General features: G+C 51.0%; 3 long non-coding RNA genes across 3 annotated transcripts; all 3 read right to left on the bottom strand.

Annotated features, from left to right (window-relative positions):
• Positions 1-582: 582 nt before the first annotated feature.
• On the bottom strand, positions 583-2,875 carry LOC123366459. The gene is made up of 3 exons (XR_006578083.1): positions 2,773-2,875; positions 2,350-2,461; positions 583-1,039 (listed from the first exon to the last, which is right to left on the bottom strand). It is a non-coding gene; the product is annotated as an uncharacterized LOC123366459 (long non-coding RNA).
• Positions 2,876-9,685: 6,810 nt separating this feature from the next.
• Positions 9,686-11,538, bottom strand: LOC123366463. Its single transcript, XR_006578087.1, has 3 exons — positions 11,485-11,538; positions 10,863-11,145; positions 9,686-9,736 (listed from the first exon to the last, which is right to left on the bottom strand). It is a non-coding gene; the product is annotated as an uncharacterized LOC123366463 (long non-coding RNA).
• A 19-nt stretch (positions 11,539-11,557) lies between these two features.
• On the bottom strand, positions 11,558-13,344 carry LOC123366464. The gene is made up of 3 exons (XR_006578088.1): positions 13,287-13,344; positions 12,783-12,902; positions 11,558-11,616 (listed from the first exon to the last, which is right to left on the bottom strand). It is a non-coding gene; the product is annotated as an uncharacterized LOC123366464 (long non-coding RNA).
• Positions 13,345-15,092: the final 1,748 nt, after the last annotated feature.

Raw genomic sequence — 15,092 nt, 5'->3', positions numbered from 1 at the left:
GTTACACCTTCAGGACCACAACTAGAAAGCAGCCTGTTGCACTTACACTCAAAACAGCCACTCTGCACAGGAGACCTGTGCCTCTCTCTCCTCTTAACCCCACAGAGCCATGTACCCGACCAGGAACAAAACTGGAGCGACAACAGATGAGGAATTCGAAGCACCGACTGCTTACTCACAGCCAGTTACGTGGAAGGCAGAAAGCTGAGGACTGTTAATCTGTGCTTAGAAGGATGTCCAGGCTGCTCAGGTCCGCGTCTGCTAGTTTCTCCTCCTGCTGCTGCTCCCGAAGATTTCTCTGCAAGTGCAGCAAATAAGCCAAGCAAGAGCCATCGCTACACAAAATACAATTGATGCGTGAAATCTTGCCCTCATCCCTGCCTCCCTCTCCCATCCCATCCACATCAGCCCCACTAGAGCAGAGACTCAGTCAACACCCACAGTCACCGCTCCACTCTAGCGCCCACTGCCCTGCATCATTTCAGTCCCCTACTTGTTCATAGCTCACAAGACCTAGCCTGTGGGGATGCACACCTAACACACCTGCCCGTGTCCTACGAAGGGAGACAGCACAAGGAGAGGCAAGGACAGAGAGAGAGAGAGAGAGACAGTGTGTGTTGGCCAACACATTAGGGGAGAGAGAGAGAAAAATGTGGGATGGAGTCAAGAAACTCAACAGCTGGAGTCATCCTCCTCGATCCAACCTTCGGCTGCGTAGGACACACTGTTTGTGGACAGAGAAAAGACCTGCCCCTGAAAATGGGGACCTTGTCTCCCTCGTAACCACAGCAGGTCAGGAATCTTTCCCTACAAACCGAGCCCCAGCTAATGACAAGTCTCAGCCTGGAGGCAGGTGGGCCGTTACCGGAGTCCTCCCCAAACCAGACACTTATCTCACTGATGGTGACGGCTGCTCCACTTCCAGATCGATGGCATCACCATAGGCTGGCATCGACAACGCTTGTGGTCTCACGGCTCTTGGTGCTTTCCATCTCACGACGGGGGTGGGCTCTTACCCTTCACTTCTTTCTCCGTGGTACTAAGCACAACAGAAGAGGGAAAAACAAAAGTTATCATCGGAATCTGCAGTGTTGTGTAGGTGGTTGTTCTCCCATCTCCCATTACACCTTTATAGCTCCATGGAGTCATGAAGAATCCCCTAGCTACCACCTGAGCTGGAACAAGAGCTGTACCAGGGAAAGAATTGTGCCCAAGCCTGGATGGGGTCCAGTTTGAGGAAAAAACTTACTGAAGCATCTCTGAGGGTGAGATTATCTGTGTTCAGTTTGACTAGACATAGATTTGCGCTTTTTAATTCGCTTGGTGACTCACTTTGTTCTGTCTGTTACTATTTGGAACCACTTAAATACTACTTTCCGTATTGATAAAATCACTTTTTACTTATTAATTAACCCAGAGTTAATCTGGAGGGGGGGCAAACAGCTGTGCATCTCTCTCTATCAGTGTTAGAGGATGAACAATTTATGAGTTTACTCCGTATAAGCTTTATGCAGGGTAAAACGGACTTATTTGTGTTTGTACATCTGAGTGCTAAAGTTGGGCATCTGAGTGCTAAAGAGAAGCACACTTCTGTGAGCTGTTTTCAGGTAAACCTGCAGCTTTGGGGCAAGTAATTCAGACCCTGGGTCTATGTTGGAGCAGATGGGAGTATCTGGCTCAGCAAGAGAGGGTGCTAGAGTCCTGAGCTAGCAGGGAAAGCAGGGGCAGAGGTAGACTTGGCACATCAGTTGGCAGCTCCCAGGGGGGTGTCTGTGATCCAACCCGTCACAGGGGCCGTCACTGCCCCAAGTTCTATTGGTGTGTGAGATGCCGCCCTCCCTCTCCCACCCACCGTACATCAGCCCCACTTGATGAACAGAGTCAGAGTCAACTCCTACACTCACCCCCACCACTACCAATGGAGGATCTAGTACCCATCATGCTTCTCTTCCCCCTCCCAATGCCCCAGTGGGATGCAGGCTCTCCAGCCCTAGACTGTGAGCATCCACCATTGCCCATGTTCTATGCAAGGAGAGACAGAAAGAGAGAGCGCGCACATGTTGGCCAACTATGAGAGCAGAGATACACGTACAGGAAGGAGGCAAACTCAGCACCTCTAGTCACCTTCCTGGCTCTCCACAAAGAGTTATCGCACTTTGGGAAGACTCCATAGCACCTGACAATTCCTTGAGAGGGCACAAAGGATTCCCCCAAGATTATCGTGCCCCTGTGAGATGCTGAGACCTTTCCTCAGGGGCCCTCCCCATACTCACAAATTCTCTCCACTGACAAGAGTATTTGTAGCCCTCCCTCAATACTGAACTTCAGCAAGTTTCCATTTGCTCTTACTCTGCAGATCATTGTCTGGCTTCCATCCCTAGGGATGGGCTCTGGGTGGCTGTTCCTTCCTTGGTCTCTGCCACAGGTTGGCCGATCTCTCATCTGACCAATCTCAGTATGACTGAAGAGAGAGAGAACACTTGTAAGCTAGGTCACCACTTGTGCATCGAAGAACAACGGAGACACACGTCACTGGCTGCTGCTCCCTCCTTTATTCTTTTTCAGCTTACCCAGGGCCTAAAATACTCACCACTCCTAAGGAGCTACAGCCCTCCAGGAAAGGGACAATCCCAGACCACTGCCAGCCACAGGCAGAGCTGGACCTTCCCCAGGACCCATCCCATGGATAGGAGAAGCATCTCTCTGCTCTCCATGAGGCACCTCACTCTGCAGATACTGGATAGAGAAATATCATTTCACAAAAACACGCACCTGCTCCTCCAACATTACAAGAGCGCTCCTCGTCTGCACTGCAAAGCGAAACAGCTAGATTGTGCAGGTCCGCTTCCTGCAGATGCTCCGCTGCCCTCTGCAAGAACAGCAAACCTCTATGGAAAAGCCATCACTGCCAAAAACACTACAGGTGCACAAGACCTTCCAGTACCTGCCTCCACTCTCACACCCACTTCCCTGCATTATTTTCGTCCTCCTCTACTTCGCCATGCTTCCCGAGAACTGGCCTCTGGGGATACACAGCTAACTCACCTGCCTGTGTGCAATGAAGTGAAACAGCAGAAAAAGAGGCAAGGACAGACTGACAGAGTGTGTTGGCCAACACTAGAGAAGAGAGAGAGAGAGAGAGAAACACGGGAGGAAGGCAAGCAACTCGCCACCTGGAACCTACCTTTTCTGCAGAGGACACATCGCTTGTCAGCAGAGAAATGAGCAGACCCTGAAAATGGGGACCCAGTCTCCCTCATAACCACAGCTAGTCATGAACATTTTGTTACAAACCCAGGCCCAACTAACAAGACGTCCCTACCTGGAGCCAGGTGGGCCGTGAGCAGAGCTCTCACCAGAACAGACACTTATCTCACTGACAGCAGTAGCTGCTCCGCTCCCAGATGCATGCCTAATGCTTGATTTTGACAATGCTCGTGGTCTCGTCACTCTCACTCACTTTCCATCGCATGAGGACAGTAGACTCTGACCGTGACTTCTTTTTCCTTGGTACTAATCTCAGCAGAGGGAGGGAAACCAAAAAAAATTAGCATCTCCAACTGCAATGTCACATAGTCTCTTCATTTCACGTCTCCCGTATCCCAGCCCTCAACCCATCTCCCTTTACTACTTTACAATTGCAACTGGAAGGCACCCATTGTAAAGGCACCCATAAAAACATAAGAATGGCCAAACTGGCTCAGACCAAAAGATCCATCCAGCCCAGTATCCTGGCCATTGCCAGGTGCCCCAGAGGGAATTAACCCAACGGGTAATGATCAAGTGATCTCTCTCCTGCCATTCATCTCCACCCTGTGAAAAACAGAGGCTAGGGACATCATTCCTTACCCATCCTGGCTAATAGCCATTAATGGACCTAACCTCTATGAATTTATCCAGTTCTCTTTTAAACCCTGTTATAGTCCTGGCCTTCACGAGTTCCACAGGTTGACTGTGCGCTGCGTGAAGAAGAACTTCCTTGTATTTATTTTAAACCTGCTGCCCATTAATTTCATTTGGTGGCCCCTAGTTCTTATATTATAGGAAGTAAACTTATTTTTCCTTATTCACTTTTTCCACACCTCTCGTGATTTTATATACCTCTATCATATGCCCCCTTAATCTCCTCTTTTCCAAGCTGCAAAGTCCTAGCCTCTTTAATCTCTCCTCATATGGGATCCATTCTGAACCCCTAATCATTTTAGTTGCCCTTCTCTGAACCTTTTCTAATGCCAGTATATCTTTTTTGAGATGAGGAGACCACATCTGTACCCAGTATTCAAGATGTGGGAGTACCATGGATTTATACAAGGACAGTAAGATATTCTCTGCCTTATTCTCTATTCCTCTTTTAATGATTCCAAACATCCTGTTTGCTTTTTTGACTGCCGCTGCACACTGTGTGGACATCTTCGGAAAACTATCCACGATGACCCTAAGATCTCTTTCCTGATTAGTTGTAGCTAAATTAGCCCCCATCATATTTTATGTATAGTTGGGGTTGTTTTTTCCAATGTGCATTGCTTCACATTTATCCACATGAAATTTCATTTGCCATTTTGTTGCCCAATCACTTAGTTTATGGGAACTTTTTGAAGTTCTTCACAGTGTTCATTGGATTTAACTATCTTGAGCAATTTAGTATCATCTGCAATCTTTGCCACCTCACCTTTCTCCAGATTATTTATGAATAAATTGAATAGGATTTGTCCTAGCATTGACCCTTGGGGAACACAACTAGTTACCTCTCTCCATTCTGAAAATTTACCATTAATTCCTACACTTTGTTCCCTTAAGCAGTTCTCAATCCATGAAAGGATCTTCACTCTTTTCCAGTGATAACTTTATTTTCATAAGAGCCTTTGGTGAAGGACCTTATCAAAGGCTTTCTGGAAATCTAAGTACACTTTGTCCCGGAGATTCTTGTCCCTTCCCCAGCCTTAATCCCAGAGTCTCATAACAAACGAGGAAGCACACGGCCTGTGAAGAAAACTACAGCGAGCAGAGGTGAGGAATTGAAAGTGCTCATCTCTTACTCACAAGCAGTTATGCAAAAGGCAGAATGATGAGGAATTTTCATGTCTCCTTAGAAGGATGTCCATGCTGCTGAGGTCCACTTCTGCATATTCTCGTCCGGCGAGGGCTCCTGGATGATTCCTCTGCAAACTAATAAAGTCAAGTAAGTACCATCATCACTACACAGAGCTCTATTAGTGCATTTAATCTTGCCCTCATGCCCACCTCCCTCTCCCATCCCATCTACATCAGCCCCACTTGATGAACAGTAACCAAGTCAACATCGACAGTCTACACTCCACTCTAGTGCCCACTACTCTGCATGATTTTCATCCCCTCTTACTTGTTCATAGCTCCCGAGACCTAGCCTGTGGGGATGCACACGTAACACACCTGCCCGTGTGCTTTGAGGGGAGACAGCACAAGGAGATGCAAGGACATAGACAGAGAGAGAAAAAGTGTTGGCCAACACACTAGAGAAGAGACAGAGAGAGAAAGAGCAAGGCAAGAAACTCACCAGCTGGATTCATCCCCCTGGATCCAACCTTCTGCTGCAAAGGACACACTGCTTGTCAACAGACCAATAACCAGCCCCTGAAAATGGGGACCTTGTCTCCCTCATAACAGCAGCTAGTCAGGAATCTTTTCTTACAAACCCAGCCCCAGCTAATGGGGCATCCCTACCTGGAGCCAGGTGGACCATGAGCAGATCCCTCACCAAACCAGACATTTATCTCACTGACAGCGGTGACTGCTCCGCTCCCAGATGTACAGCTAATGCCTGATTTCGACAATGATCGCGGTCTCGTCGGTCTCGCTTTCCTTCACATGAGGACAGTAGACTGATACGTGACTTCTTTTCGCTTGGTACTAAACCCTGCACAAGGAGAAAAACCAAGCAAGTTACCATCTCAGTAGGCAAATGTCACATTGGCTCTTCTTTTCCCCTCTCCCACACGGGGGAGCTCCGCCCTCAACACTCTTCCCATTACACCTTTAGCATTACAACCAAAAAGCAGCCCTTGCAACAGCACCCGACATAGTCACTCTGCGTACCAGACTCTGGCCCCTCCCCAGCCTTAATACCACAGAGCCCTGCACCCAACAAGGAGACACACGGCCTGTGAAGAATACTACACCGAGTATAGATGAGGTATTCCACTGGCACCGACCGCTTACTCACAGCCAGTTATGCAGGAGGCAGAAAGCTGAGGACTGTTCATGTCTGCTTAGAAGGATGTTCAGGTCCACTTTTGAGAGTCTCTCCTCCAGACAGCGCTCCTGGACAATTCCTCTGCCAGTGCAGTTGCAAAAGCCAAGGGTGAGTCAGCATTACACAAAGCTCTGAAGGTATGTGAAATCTTGCCCTAATCTCTGCCTCCCTCTCTCATTTGGTCTACATCAGCCCCAGGCAATGATTAAAGACCAAGTCAACACCCACAGGCACTGCTCCACTGTGGCACCCACTAATATGCATGATTTTCATACCTGCCTAATTTTTCATGGGTCCCAAAGACGTAGACTGTGCGGATGCACACCGAGCACCCTTTTCCCGCGTCCTACGTAGGGAGACGGCACCAGGAAAGGCAAGGAAGGGAGAATGGAAGAGCGAGAGTGTTGGCCAACACAATAGAGAAGACAGAGAAACATGGGAGGAAGGCAAGTAACTCGACACCTGGAGTCATCCTCTAGATGCTACCTTCTGCTGCATAGGTCACACTGCTCCTGACCAGAGGAATCATCAGCCCCTGAAATTGGGAACCTTGTCTCTCTTACAACCACAGCTAGTCAGGAACCTTTTCTTACAAACCCAGCCCTAGCTAACAGGGCATCCCTACCAGCATCAACGTGGGCCATGAGCAGAGCCCTCACCAAAACAGACACTTATCTCACTGACAGCGACGGCTCTTCTGCTGCCAGATGGATGGCTTTTGCGTGGCATCAGCCATGCTCACGGTCTCATCGCTCTCGCTCGCTTTCCATCACATGAGGGCAGTAGACTGGCAAATGACTTCTTTTTCTTGGTATCAAATCCAGCAGAGGAGGGAAAAACAAAAAAAAATAGCATCTCCATCTGCAATGTCGCATAGTCTCTTCATTTCCCATCTCCCGTATCCCAGGGCTTCACCCTCAACCCATCTCCCATTACTGCTTTACAACTGCAAGTCGAAGATACCCATTGTAACAGCACCCAAAATAGTCACTTTCTCAGGAGACTCTGGCCACTCCCTAGCCTTAATCCCACAGAGCCTTGTACCCAACGAGGAAGCACACAGCCTGTGAATAAAAGTACAGCACTTACTCACAGCCATTTATGCAGGAGGCAGAAAGCTGAGGACTGTTCATGTCTGCTTAGAAGAATGTTCAGGCTGATCAGGTTCACTTCTGAGAGTCTCTCCTCCGGGTAGGGTTCCTGGACAATTCCTGTACCAGCGCAGCTGCAAAAGCCATGCATGATCCAGCATTACACAGTTGTGAAGGTGTGTGAAATCTTGCCCTCATCTCTCGCTCCCTCTGCCATTCCATTTACATCAGCCCCACCTGATGAACACAGATCGACTCAAAACCGACAGTCTCCAATCCACTCTCATCCCTTCTACCCCACATAATTTTTGTCCCCTCCTACTTCTTCATTACTCCAGAGACCCAAGCCTGTGGGGAGCACACCTAGCACACCTGCCCATGTGCCATGAAGCAAGACAACGCAAAATGAGGCAAGGACAGATTTAGAGAAAGTGTGTTGGCCAACACACAGAGAAAAGAGAGAGAGAGAGATTAACACGGGAGGAAGGCAAGCAACTCCTCACCTGGAATCATCCTCCTGGATCCAAGCTTTTCTGCAGAGGACACACCGCTTGTGAACAGAGAAATGAGCTGATGCTGAAAATGGGGACCTTGTCTCCCACATATCCACAGCTCATTTTGTTACACACCGAGCCATAGCTAACTGGGCATCCGTACCTGAAGCCAAGCGGGAAGTGAGCAGAGCCCTCACCTAACAAGACACTTATCTCACTGACAGTGACGGCTACTCAGCTCCAAGCTGGACGGCTCTTGCCTGGCATCAGTAATGTTCACTGTCTCCCCGCTCTTACTTGCTTTCCATCGCATGAGGGGAGCAGACTCTGACCCTCCACTTCTTTTCCCTTGGTACTAAACCCACAAAGCACTGTGTTCAACGAGGAAATTCACAGCCTCTGAACAAAACTGAAGCGAGTACAGATGAGGGATTCCAAACACCGACTGCTTAATTAGAGTCACATGCTTAACAGCCTCACCTGACTCTTAGCAGGTTAATTGGAGTCAGGTGTTCTCATTAGCCTGGAGCAGCCCCTGCTCTGGTCACCCAGGGAACAGAAAACTACTTATCCAGTGGCAGGTTTATCTCCCTTCTACTACTCTGCTGTTCCCAACTGGCCTGGGTCTATCACAGCAGATACTGGATAGAGAGAGATTTCACAAAAACACACACCTGCTCCTCCAATATCACGAGAGCACTTCTTAGCTCCACTGCCAAGTGAAAAACATCTAGATTGTGCAGGTCTGGTTCCTCCAGATGCTTCTCCTCTGTCTGGGGCGGCTCCATTGGCCTTGAGCGGGCCTCTGCAAGAACAGCAAACCACCTATGGAAGAGCCATCACTATCCAACATGCTACCATGCTAGATATTTTACAATACCTGCCTCCACTCTCGCACCCATGACCCCACATAATTTTCATCCCCTCCTACTTCTTCCTGGCTCCCGAGACCCAGCCTGTGGGGATCCACACCTACCCGTGTCCTATAAAGGGAGAAAGCACAGGGAGAGGCAAGGACACAGACAGAGGGAAAGAGAGTGTGTGTTGGCCAACACAGTACAGAAAAGAGAGAGGGAGGGAGGGAGAAAAACACAGGAGGAGGGGAAGGAACTCGCCAGCTCGAGGCATCCCCCTGGATCCAACCTTCTCTTGCGGAGGACACACTGCTTGTGGATAGAAAAATGACCAGCCCCTGAAAACGGGGACCTTGTCTCCCTCGTATCCACAGCTAGTCAGGAACCTTTTCTTACAAACCCAGCCCCAGCTAACAGGGTGTCTCTACCTGGAGTCAGATCTGCCGTGAGCAGAACCCTCAGCAAAACAGACACTTATCTCAGTGACAGTAGCATCTCCTCGGCTCCCAGATGGACGGCTCTTGCCTGGCCTGAACAATGCTCACAGGCTCGCTGCTCTCACTCACTTGCCATCGCATGAGGGCAGTAGACTCTGACGTGTGACTTCTTTTTCCTTAGTACTAAACCCAGCAGAGGGGAGAAAAAGCAAAAAAAAAAAATAGCATCTCAGTCTGCAATGTCGCGTAGTCTCTTCATTTCACATCTCCTGTATCCCACAGCTCCGCCCTCAAACCATCTCCCGTTACTACTTTACACCTGCAACTAGAAGGGACCCATTGTAACTGCACCCAAAATGGTCACTTTGCTCAGGAGACTCCTGTCCCTTCCCCAGCCTTAATACCACTGTGCCCGGTACCCAACGAGGAAGCACATGGCCTGTGAAGAAAACTACAGCAAGTACAGATAAGGAATTGAAAGCACTGACCGCTTACTCACAGCCAGTTGTTCAGAAGGCAGAAAGCTGAGGACTGTTCATGTCTCCTTAGAAGGATGTCCAGGCTGCTCAGATCCACTTCTGCCAGTTTCTCCTTGGGCTGGGGCTCCTGGACAATTCCTCTGCAAGCGCAGCTGCAAAAGCCAAGCATGAGCCATAACTACACACAGCTCTATTGGTGCTTGAAATCTTGGCCTCATCCCTGCCTCCCTCTTCCATCCCATCTACATCGGCCCCACTCGACGAACAGAGACCGAGTTAACACCAACAGTCACCGCTCCACTTTAACACCTACTGCCCAACATGGTTTTCGTCCCCTCCTACTCCTCCAGGGCTTCCAAGACCTAACCTGTGGGGATGCACACCTAGCACACCTGCCCATGTCCTAAGAAGAGAGACAGCATAAGGAAAGGCAAGCATAGAGAGGGTGTGTGTTGGCCAACGTACTAGAGAACAGAGAAACACAGGAGGAAGGCAAGCAACTCTCCACCTGCAGCCATTCTCCTGGATTTAACCTTCTGCTGCAGAGGACACACTGCTCCTGGCCAGAGAACTGAGCAGCCCCTGAAAATGGAGACCTTGTCTCCCTCATAACTACTAGTCGGGAACCTTTTCTTACAAACCCAGCCCCAGCTAACGGAGCACAGGGAACTTAGGGGGGCGGGGAGCTGATGGGGAGCCCATCCACCCTGGTTCCAAGCCCCCACCAGCTAGCTGAAACGGGCTGCTCTTCCTGCAAGGACTGGATAAACCAGGCAGCTGCCAAGCAACATAATAAGGGAGTGTAATCTATCGCGCCGGGGCTCGACCCTCCTGAGGGCAGGAGGGGAGCCACGCCGACTCACTCCACGTCTTCTGTGGAACCGGCTGAACAACAGTAAACAGGGTTAGGAAGCTCAGGCCCTCGGTTGCAGGGGCTCAGCAGCAACCAGCACAAGGAGCTCAGGCCCTCGGGTGCAGGGGCTCAGCAGCAAACAGCACAAGGGGCTCAGCAGCAAACAAACGGTAGTCATATAGGCCCAGGTCCCTAGACCGGAGCATTGGGTGAGGGGGAAAACTGCCACCCGTGAGTGGGGTGCCAGGGGGGACACAGGCCCACTCACTCCACTGTGTCCTAGCCCGGGGCCCTAGCAGCAGCTGTCATCGCTGCTGGTCAGTGGGGTCCTGACCGCAACACACTGACATCGGGACCTCTGCGTCTGCAGCCTGACAAGGGTCGGCTACCCCCAGGCTACTTCCACTTTCCCCCTCAGGGCTTACCTCGTCCAGGGCACCGGGTCCAGGCCAGTCAATCAGCATAGGCTCCTCAAGGCCAGGGCTTGGTGGCAGGTCCGGCAGCTACTCGGGGAAGTCCGGCCAGGCGTGCTCGGGCGGCTCCTCTGGGTAACAGCAGGGACGGGGAGGCTCTGACAGCTCCTCTTCGTAGTGGGCGCGGGGGAGTTCCGGCGGCTCCTCCCAGTACCGGGCCCAGGGAAGCTCCGGTGGTTCCTCTTCGTAGCGGGCGCGAGGAAGCTCCGGCCAATCAGGACAGCTGCCTCGGGCCCTGGAGAGTTCCCAGTCAGGAGCTCCCGACAGCACGTCTGCTCCCTGCGGCGGCCGGGCTCTGACTGAGCTCTGGCGGCCGGCTTTTCTACTTCCTGTCCCGCCCCTTGACTTCCAGGGGGCGGGGACAGGTGGTGGTGGCTCCGCCCACTTAGGTGTCTGCGAGGGCACTCCCTCTGCTGGGCAGGAGGGGAGCCACACCGACTCACTACAGAGAGCATTGCGCAATGTTAAACGAGCATGTTCCCTAATTGATCAGCAATGTAACAACGTTACAAAGTTAACCGGGGCAACTTTAAGTGAGGAGTTCAGTGCTTTGAATATAGTATCGCTTACTCACAGCCAGTTATGTGCAAGGCAGAAAGCTGAGGACTGTTAATCTCTGCTTAGAACAATGTCCAAGCTGCTCAGGTCCACGTCTGCCACCTTCTCCTTCAGCTGCTGCTCCTCCATGCTTCCTTTAGAAGCGCAGCTGCAAAAGCCAAGCATGAGACATCACTACATACAGCTCTATTGGTGCGTAAAATCCACTCAGTGAATACAGACCGAGTAAACACTGAGTCACCGCTCCACTCTCGCACCCACTGTCCAGCACGATTTTCATCCTCTCCTACTTGTTCATAGCTCCCAAGACCTGGCCTGTGGGGATGCACACCTAGCACACCTGCCCATGTGCTATGAAGGGAGAAGGGAGAAGGAGAGGCAAGGACAGAGACAGAGAGAGAAAGAGAGTGTTGGCCAACATACTAGAGAAGAGACAGACAGAGAGAGAGAAACATGGGAGGAAGGGAAGCAACTCGTCACCTGGAGTCATCCCCCTGGATCTCACCTTCTGATGCAGAGGACACACTGCTACTGGCCATAGAACTGAGCAGCCCCTGAAAATGGGGACCTTGTCTCCCTCATAAACACAGCTAGTCAAAAACACTTTCTTACAAACACAGCCCCAGCAAATGGAGCATCCCTACCAGGAGCAAGGTGGGCCGGGAGCAGAGCAATCACCAAAACAGACACTTATCCCATTGAGAGTGGTGACTGTTCCACTCCCAGTAGGACAGCTTTTCCTTGGCATCAGTAGTTCTTGAGGTCCCATCGCTCTCGCTCGCTTTCCATGACATGAAGGCAGTAGACAGAGACACGTGACTTCTTTTCCCTTGGTACTAAACCCAGCACCAGGGGAAAAACAAGTAAGTTACCATCTCAGTGGGCAATGTTGGGGAGGCTCTACTTTTTGCCTCTCCCACACAGTGAGGCTCTGCCCTGAACCCTCATCCCATCAGACCTTTAGGACTACAAGTAGAAAGCAGCCCTTGGAATGACACCTTAAACAGTCACTCCGCACAGCACACTCTGGTCACACACACCACACCTGTGGGGATAAGCATGATTTGGCTTGTAACTTATTGCTTTCTGTAGCTTGTTGCTTCCAGCAAGCAGAGGCAAAGGGGGGCGAGAGTCAGGGGTGCACAGCGGGCCCACCACAGTCCCAGACTGCAGATGCCAGGAGAGATCCAGAGATTCTGGTCCCTTCAAGCCTTAATCACACAGAGCCCCATAGACAATGAGGAAGCAAACAGAGTGTGAAGAAAATTGCAGTGAGTACAGAAGAGGAATTACAAGCCCTGACCTCTTACTCACAGGCAGTTACGCGGGAGTCAGAAAGCTGAAGACTGTTCATGTCTGCTTAGAAGGATTTCCAGGTGGCTCAGGTCCACTTCCGCCAATTTCTCCTCCGGCTGCTGCTCCTGGATGATTCCTCTGCAAATGCAGGACGTAACCCAAGAAAAAGCCTCACTACACAAAATTCAACTGGTGCATGAAATCTTGCCCTCATCCCTACCTCCCCGTCCCACGCCATCCACATCAGCCCCACTAGAGCAGAGACTCCGTCAACACCCACAGTCACCGCTGCACTCTAGTGCCCACCACCCTGTGTGATTTTGGTCCCCTCCTACTTGTTCACCGCTCCCAAGACCTAGCCTGTGGGGACGCACAGCTACCACACCTATCCATGTCCTACGAAAGGAGACAGGACAAGGAGAGGCAAGGACAGAGACAGACAGAGAGTGTGTTGGCCAACACATTAGAAGAGAGAGAGAGAGAGAGAGAGAGAAAAACGTGGGAGGAAGTCAAGAAACTCACCAGCTGGAGTCATCCCCCTGGATCCAACCTTCTGCTGCAGAGAACACACTGCTTGTGGACAGAGAAATGACCAGCCCCTGAAAATGGGGACCTTGTCTCCCTCGTAACTACAGCTATTCAGGAACCTTTTCCTACAAACTCAGCCCCAGCTAACGACAAGTCCTGGCCTGGAGGCAGGTACACCGTTACAAGAGTCCTCACGAAACCAGACACTTATCTCACTGATGGTGACATCTGCTCCACTCCCAGCTTCATGGCATCTGCATAGCCTGGAATCAACAACGCTCACTGTCTCACGGCTCTTGGGCGCCTTCCATCTCACAGTTGGGGTGGGCTCTTACCCTTCACTTCTTTCTCCGTGGTACTAAGCACAACACAAGAGGGAAAAACAGAACTTATCATCAGAATCTGCAGTGTTGTGTAGGTTCTTCATCTCCCATCACACCTTTATAGATACAATTAAAAAGCACGCAACGCACACTCAGCCTTTGGAGCTCCTGGCCAGAGAATGCTGTGAAAGCCAAGACTATAATGGGGTTCAAGTAAGAACTAAGTACAGTAACTCCTCACTTAACGTTCTCGTTATGTTCTTGAAAAATGCGACTTTAAGTGAAACGATGTTAAGCAAGTCCAATTTCCCCATAAGAATGAATGTAAATGGGGGGTTACGCTACAGGGAATTATTTTTTGCCATACAGGACAGTACTATAGTTGGGGGGTGCCCCCGCCTTACCCCACACGGGCACAGCCCACTGGCACTGGCGACAATGAGGCAGGCAAGGAGGCTGAAGATGCTGTAGGCTAGGAGAAGCATGTTGCACAGGAGCAGCGGCAGCTTCCCCTCTCTGCGAGCACCAGGGTGGGGGCCTCAACCTCTTCCCCCAAGCCCCGACCCTTAACCTGCCTCTTCCTCCCCCCTCCTTCCCCTTTACTTCACACACCGGGTCCTCGCTCCTGCCCGCAGCCATCAGCTGGCTTGCGACGTTTGGAAGCAGGGGAGGGAGGGGGAGCCTGCACAACGAGTCTTCACTCCCCGCCCCCGGACGCCACAAGCCAGCTGATTGCCACAGGCAGGAGGCCATGGGGGAAGGCACTGATCCGCAGGGTCTGCTGGTGGACGGGAAGTGCTGGGGGGCATAGGAGAGCTGATGGGGGGCTGCCGACTGTGGACAAAGCAGGCAGCCAAACGCCGTTATAGCCAAGCATTGCACAACTTTAAATACAGCATGTTCTGTAATTGACCAGGGACCTAAGATTGAAACAATGTTAAGCGAGAGGATGTTAAGTGGAGAGTTACTGTCAATTCATGGAGGATGAGTCCATCAACGCCTATGAGTCAGGATGAGCAGGGATCGTGTCCCTGGCCTCTGTTTGCCAGGAGCTGGGAATGGGTGACAGTGGATGGATCACTTGGTAATTCCCTGTTCTGTTCATTCCTTCTGGGGCACCTGACATTAGCCACTGTCGGTAGACAGCATACTAGGCTAGATGGACCTTTGATCTGACCCAGTCTGGCCATTCTTACGTTCATATGTTAAGCAGCCTGTTGCACCTGCATCCAAGACAGTCACTGAGCAGAGGAGACTGTTGTCCCTTCCCTTGGTCGTAATCCCACAGAGTCCCATGGCCAACAAGGAGGCTCACGGCCTCTGAAGAAAACTTGAGTGGTACGGATGAGGGATAGAGGCCATAATTGTTCACTCACAGCCAGTCATGGAGAAGGCAGAAAGCTGAGGACTCTTCATCTCTGCTTACAAGGATATCCAGGCTGCTCAGGTTCACTTCTTCCAGTTTCTCCTCCGGCTC

Source organism: Mauremys mutica, chromosome 3, assembly GCF_020497125.1.
Source record: "Mauremys mutica isolate MM-2020 ecotype Southern chromosome 3, ASM2049712v1, whole genome shotgun sequence".
In the NCBI taxonomy this organism is placed as follows: domain Eukaryota; kingdom Metazoa; phylum Chordata; order Testudines; family Geoemydidae; genus Mauremys; species Mauremys mutica.
The sequence above is the reverse complement of the archived record's forward strand: the minus strand, read 5'-3'. Positions and strand labels throughout refer to the sequence as shown.